Source organism: Suncus etruscus, chromosome X (assembly GCF_024139225.1).
Source record: "Suncus etruscus isolate mSunEtr1 chromosome X, mSunEtr1.pri.cur, whole genome shotgun sequence".
Classification (NCBI taxonomy): domain Eukaryota; kingdom Metazoa; phylum Chordata; class Mammalia; order Eulipotyphla; family Soricidae; genus Suncus; species Suncus etruscus.
In genome coordinates, this window is record NC_064868.1 from 129,674,450 (window position 1) to 129,680,684 (window position 6,235).

At 38.9% G+C, this 6,235-nt stretch overlaps 1 non-coding gene across 1 annotated transcript; it reads left to right on the plus strand.

Annotated features, from left to right (window-relative positions):
• The first annotated feature begins 278 nt into the window (after nucleotides 1–278).
• Nucleotides 279–385, plus strand: LOC126000275 (U6 spliceosomal RNA). Its single transcript, XR_007492629.1, has one exon. It is a non-coding gene; the product is annotated as a U6 spliceosomal RNA (small nuclear RNA).
• Nucleotides 386–6,235: the final 5,850 nt, after the last annotated feature.

Genomic DNA, 6,235 nt, shown 5'->3' on the forward strand with positions numbered 1-6,235 from the left:
TGTGGGGGGCACACCTGGCAGTGCTTAGGGGTTACTCTGGATCTGCTCTCAGAAATCGCTCCTGGTTGGGCCCAGAGAGATAGCACAGCAGCATTTAACTTGCAAGCAGCCGATCCAGGACCAAAGGTGGTTGGTTCGAATTCTGGTGTCCCATATGGTCCCCCATGCCTGCCAGGAGCTATTTCTGAGCAGACAGCCAGGAGTAACCCCTGAGCAACGCCGGGTGTGGCCCAAAAACCAAAAAAGAAAAAAGGAAAAAAAAAAAGAAATCATTCCTGGTGCTCGCTTTTGCAGCACATATACTAAAATTGGAACGATACAGAGAATATTGGTATGGCCCCTGTGCAAGAATGACATGCAAATTCTTGAAGTGTTCCATATTTTTACAAGACTGAATGAAATGAATGCCTCTCCAAGAATACTGCATGCAGTCCGATTCACGTTCAGGTTTGAAGGAAGGATACATAGCTTCATGGATAAACAACAGCTCAGAAACTTCACAGATGATAAACCAGCCTTAAAGGAAAAACTGAAAGGTCTACTTTAAGACAAGAGAGACCAACAAACACAGCAAACATATCTACAAAGATGACAGTAAATCCTATGACAATCATCTCCCTCAATGTCAATGGACTAAATTCACCAAATAAAAGACACAGAGTGGCAAAATGGGCCAAAAAGATGAATATAACCTTCTGCTGCCTACAAGAAACACACCTGAATAGTCAGAACAAACATAGACTCAAAATAAAAGGCTGGAAGAAAATCATTCAAGCAAACAACACCCTTAAAAAGCTGGGGTGGCCATATTAATATCTGATGACACCAAATTAATACTCAGAAAAGTTGTAAGGGACAAAGATGGACACTATGTACTAATCAAGGGATATGTGCAACAGGAAGAAATCAGACTATTAAACATATATGCAGCCAATGAGAGACCAGTAAATTATCTAATACAATTACTGACAAATCTGAAAAAAAGAGATCAATAATAACACAATAATTGTAGTAGACCTCAACACGGCCCTGTCAACAGAATGAAACCCAACAAAAACATACTAGCCCTGAAAAGAGTAATGGAAGAAAGAGGACTAGTAGATATATATAGGACACTCACCCAAAAAAACCTGGATACTCATTCTTCTGCAATGTGCGTGAGTCATTCTCCAGGATAAACTACATGCCGACACATAAAACATACCTTCATAAAATCAAGAGGATAGAAATTTTTCAGGCTACCTTTGCTGACCACAAGGCTCTGAAATTAACTGTTAACTACATGTTAACTACATGTTAACTACAAAGGCACACAGAAGGAAAACTTTAACAATTGGAAATTAAACAGCCTGCTACTGAACAACCAGTAGGTCCAGATGAAATCAAAGAGGAAATCAAAACTTTCCAGGAAACAAATGATAATGAAGAAAAAATGCCAGAATCTATGGGACACAGCAAAAGTGGTCCTGAGAGGAAAATTTATAGCTTTACAAGCACACATCTGAAAGGAGGAAGGGGCATACCCGAATAATTTAATGACGCAGCTCATTAAATTAGAAAATTACCAACAAAAGGAACCAAAAATAGGTAAAAATAAAAAGGAAATAACAAAGATGAAAGCAGAAATCAATGAAGTGGAAAACCAAAAAATAATCTGAAAGATCAACAAAATCAGAATTTGGTTCTTTGAAAAAATAAACAAAATTGATAGACCATTGGCAAAACTCATAAAGAGAGAAACATGATAACCCATATTAGAAATGATAAGGGGGAGATCACGACAGATATTGCAGAGATCCAAAGGGTAATCAGAGACTACTTTGAGAAACTTTATGCTACTAAACATGAGAATGTAGAAGAAATGGATAAATTCTTGGACCCTTATAACTTCCACAATTAAGTAAGGAGGATGTAGCATATCTAAACACCCCCATCACTATGGAGGAAATTGAAACTGTAATCAAACATCTGCCCAAAAATAAAAGCCCAGGCCCAGATCAATTCTTTCAAACCTTTCAAGAGGAGCTACTACCAATCCTAGCCAGGCTCTTCCATGAAATTGAAAGAACAGAAGCACTCCCAAGCTGGTTTATGAAGCCAACATCACCTTGATACCAAAACAAGATTGAGATGCTGCCAAAAAATAAATTACAGACCAATATCCCTGATGAATGCAGATGCAAAGATCTTCAAAAAATCCTGGCAAATAGGATCCAATGCATCATCAAGAAGATCATACACTATTGTAGCATGAAATAATTAACGATTGGGCTGGATGGCGATGGATGGAGGCCTTTGTGCTTAGGCCCCAGCCACATGGCTTCATCCCCCATCCAGCTGGCCGGTTCCAGGCCCAGGTGATCGGCGTAATCAAGACTCACTCACATGCAGGCTTCAGGAAGCATTAACTTTATTCATACCCTATTCACCACATGTGTGTGGCCTATCTCATAACCTTTTAAGCACTAGTTATTCTTGGCCCTGCATCTAAACTCCTTTCAGCCATCTTCCCTTTGGGCTCCATGCTGGTCAAAGACCAGAACACAGAAACCCAAAAGCCAGAGCGCCCAGCAGCGCAGAACGGGCAAAGAGCCAAAAGGGCCAAAAGCCAAAAGGGGCCGAATTCCCTTGGTCCAAGCCTTATATAACATTTCCCAGACCCCTCCCAGGAATGGGAGGGTCTAGCAGGTAAGGTTACACCTACTATCCGGTTTCCAAGACCCCTCCCCGAAATGGGTGGGTCTAGGGTCTTAAATAGGTACACCCACATTTCCTCCTTTTCTTAATATTTTTATGCACCAACGTAATAGAGTGAAAATTAATATACCAGCCCTTTTCAAAAACATATTTTTGCAAAATATACTTTACACCTGTAACCTAAAATTCTATTAATGCTTTTTTACCAAGCACTATTTCGGAACTTTCATGTTTCTATACTTTTAAACTATATTGGGGGAACTTCATGTTCCTATACCTTTTCTATACACAAGTACTTTAGCATACATGCATAACATACATTTTAAAAACAGGCTAAGTACATTAAAATATACAGTAAAACATTTTGCAATTGAAAATATTAACTTTGAAAGACAACAAAACACATTTAAATCATAAAGAAAATGACTAAGACAAAGATGCAGGTGGTTAGAAATTAGATGTTAAACTGTATTACCTTCCTTTTATTTTTATTTTTTTTAACCACTAACTAAAAGTTATTCCATCACCAACTATGAGTAAACTATAAAATTACCTGCTAAGTTTCTACACCTAAAATCATAGTTTAAATGATTAATTTGTTTCACGCTGATCTCACCACGTTGATTTCACCATGTGGCTTTTGTAAATTTTTAGAGTTTAGATGCTGGTTTGTTCCACGCTGATCTCACCACGTGGCTTTTGTAAACTTTTAAAGTTCAGATGTTGGTTTGTCCCACGCTGATCTTACCACGTGGCTTTCTTCCGTAGTTTCAGGCTCCGCTGCCGGTTTGTGATCTGGAGCGTGGATTCCAGGTTTTTCGCTTTTCCGGGCAAAGCTGAGCCCAGCCCAGCCCAGCCCAGCCGAGCCGAGCTGCTTGGAGCTTGCCGCTTGGAGCTTTTCGCCGCAGGGGCTTCACCGCTGCCTTTTTTCCCCTCTGGGAGCACTTTGGAAGCAGCTTATGGCCCACATTTTCACAGGGCGCTTTTGGTTGTTCAAAGTTCCAAGTGATTTAAACTAAAAGTTCAGTCCGAAATTTCCAAAGTCGAAATCCAAATTCAAGCCAAAGGTCATTCTCAGAAAATCAGTCCATTTTTAATAGTCTTTTTTCTCCTCCGTTTCCAATTTAGACTTTTAATAAGTTTTTTTTTTTTTTATTTTTAAAATTAATTTATTTTTAATTATTTTATTTAAACACTGGTTACAAGGTTGTTCATTATACAGTTGTTTTTTTCCCCCACAGCTAAAGTTATTTATGATTGAGTTACAGTCATACAACGTATGACAACCGTCATCAGTTCACATTTCCCACCACCAATATCCTCAGTTTTTCTCCCTCCCTCCCTGATGCCCTCTTCCTGTCTCTGGGCATACATTTCTTCTTCTTCTTCTTCTTCTTCTTCTTCTTCTTCTTCTTCTTCTTCTTCTTCTTCTTCTTCTTCTTCTTCTTCTTCTTCTTCTTCTTCTTCTTCTTCTCTTCCTTCTTTTCTTCTTCTTCTTTTCTTCTTCTTCCTCTTCTTCCTCTTCTTTTTTCTTCTTCTCTTCTTCTTCCTCTTCTTCCTCTTCTTATTTTCTTTTTTTTTTTTTTTTTTTTTAATTTTTTTTTTATTTAAACACCTTGATTACATACATGATTGTGTTTGGGTTTCAGTCATAAAAGGAACACCACCCATCACCAGTGCAACATTCCCATCACCCAAGTCCCAAATCACCCTCCTCCCCACCCAACCCCCGCCTGTACCCTAAACAGGCTCTACATTTCCCTCATACATTCTCAATATTAGGACAGTTCAAAATGTAGTTATTTCTCTAACTAAACTCATCACTCTTTGTGGTGAGCTTCCTGAGGTGAGCTGGAACTTCCAGCTCTTTTCTCTTTTGTGTCTGAAAATTATTATTACAAGGGTGTCTTTCATTTTTCTTAAAACCCATAGATGAGTGAGACCATTCTGCGTTTTTCTCTCTCTCTCTGACTTATTTCACTCAGCATAATAGATTCCATGTACATCCATGTATAGGAAAATTTCATGACTTCATCTCTCCTGACAGCTGCATAATATTCCATTGTGTATATGTACCACAGTTTCTTTAGCCATTCATCTGTTGAAGGGCATCTTGGTTGTTTCCAGAGTCTTGCTATGGTAAATAGAGCTGCAATGAATATAGGTGTAAGGAAGGGGTTTTTGTATTGTATTTTTGTGTTCCTAGGGTATATTCCTAGGAGTGGTATAGCTGGATCGTATGGGAGCTCGATTTCCAGTTTTTGGAGGAATCTCCATATCGCTTTCCATAAAGGTTGAACTAGACAGCATTCCCACCAGCAGTGGATAAGAGTTCCTTTCTCTCCACATCCCCGCCAACACTGTTTATTCTCATTCTTTGTGATGTGTGCCATTCTCTGGGGTGTGAGGTGGTATCTCATCGTTGTTTTGATTTGCATCTCCCTGATGATTAGTGATGTGGAACATTTTTTCATGTGTCTTTTGGCCATGCGTATTTCTTCTTTGTCAAAGTGTCTGTTCATTTCTTCTCCCCATTTTTTGATGGGGTTAGATGTTTTTTTCTTGTAAAGTTCTGTCAGTGCCTTGTATATTTTGGAGATTAGCCCCTTATCTGATGGGTATTGGGTGAATAGTTTCTCCCACTCAGTGGGTGGCTCTTGTATCCTGGGCACTATTTCCTTTGAGGTGCAGAAGCTTCTCAGCTTAATATATTCCCATCTGTTAATCTCTGCTTTCACTTGCTTGGAGAGTGCAGTTTCCTCCTTGAAGATGCCTGTAATGTCCTGTAGTGTTTTGCCTATGTGCTGTTCTATATATCTTATGGTTTTGGGGCTGATATCGAGGTCTTTAATCCATTTGGATTTTACCTTTGTACATGATGTTAGCTGGGGGTCTAAGTTTAATTTTTTGCAAGTGGCTATCCAATTGTGCCAACACCACTTGTTGAAGAGGCTTTCTCTGCTCCATTTAGGAATTCCTGCTCCTTTATCAAAAATTAGATGGTTGTATCTCTGGGGAACATTTTCTGAGTATTCAAGCCTATTCCACTGATCTGAGGACCTATCCTTATTCCAATACCATGCTGTTTTGATAACTGTTGCTTTGTAGTACAGTTTAAAGTTGGGAAAAGTAATTCCTCCCATATTCTTTTTCCCAATGATTGCTTTAGCTATTCGAGGGTGTTTATTGTTCCAAATGAATTTCAAAAGTGTCTGATCCACTTCTTTGAAGAATGTCATGGGTATCTTTAGAGGGATGGCATTAAATCTGTATAATGCCTTGGGGAGTATTGACATTTTGATGATGTTAATCCTGCCAATCCATGAGCAGGGTATGTGTTTCCATTTCCGTGTGTCCTCTCTTATTTCTTGGAGCAGAGTTTTATAGTTTTCTTTGTATAGGTCCTTCACATATTTAGTCAAGTTGATTCCAAGATATTTGAGTTTGTGTGGTACTATTGTGAATGGGGTTGTTTTCTTAATGTCCATTTCTTCTTTATTACTGTTGGTGTATAGAAAGGCCATTGATTTTTGTGTGT